Below are 414 nucleotides of genomic sequence, written 5' to 3' on the forward strand. Positions count from 1 at the left end.
GGGCGACCGAGCGCTCACCTCGCACTGCCTTCTCCCATCCGCGCGTCCCGCCAGTGCAGACATCGCCGCAGTTATCTCAGCCTCCCCCCGCTCTCTCTCTTCCCACACCCCCCAAAAAAATTCATCCGGAGTGCTGGATTCCGTCCAGGGTAGCAAGGAGATAGGCAGTGTTTGTTCTTGCTGCGAAGAAGAGATTTAAGCAGTTCCTCCGCGGCCGTGAAGCCTGGGGCAAACCTTGACCCTTTCTGAGCACGGAAATGCGCCCGGGACTGCAGCGAGCCTCCGCGGCGGTGCTTGGCGGGCCCTCCCCCGGGGCACCGTGCGCGGCTGCGATGGGCGATGCGTGCACGGAGCAGTTCAGACCACCGCTGTCGGCAGTGGGGGGCCGCGGGCGCTGGGGACTCACCCCCGAGG

Source organism: Corvus brachyrhynchos, unplaced genomic scaffold (assembly GCF_000691975.1).
Source record: "Corvus brachyrhynchos isolate BGI_N302 unplaced genomic scaffold, ASM69197v1 scaffold302, whole genome shotgun sequence".
NCBI lineage: Eukaryota > Metazoa > Chordata > Aves > Passeriformes > Corvidae > Corvus > Corvus brachyrhynchos.